This window comes from Gavialis gangeticus, unplaced genomic scaffold (genome assembly GCF_001723915.1).
Source record: "Gavialis gangeticus isolate Ggan-Ray unplaced genomic scaffold, GavGan_comp1, whole genome shotgun sequence".
Classification (NCBI taxonomy): Eukaryota; Metazoa; Chordata; order Crocodylia; family Gavialidae; genus Gavialis; species Gavialis gangeticus.
Genome location: NW_017728992.1, coordinates 49,804,567 through 49,804,904, shown reverse-complemented (window position 1 = coordinate 49,804,904; position 338 = coordinate 49,804,567).

The following is a 338-nucleotide window of genomic DNA, read 5'->3' as shown; positions in this document are numbered from 1 at the left end:
GAAAAGTACACCAGGACCAAAACCATCTACGCGAACATGGAGAAAGTAGGAAAGAAAACAGGCCTAAAGGCAATCCACCAAGGTTGGCTAATGTGGGGGGACTGCCTGTGGTGGGGCAAATCCCAAGAAATACCACATGTTGCCCCTTGGGTAAAAGGCAAGGAGGAGGTGCCTCAAAACCTCCACCAATGTAAAGGTAGAAAACTGAAAAGCAAGGACCTGAGCCTAAGAGGTGGATGAGCAGTCGTGGTATGAATAACGGAAGACTTGGCTCGGTGAGTCGTGAACTGAAGGGGGGGAGGTGTGTAGCAGGGCACTAGGGTGCCTGCTACTGGTAA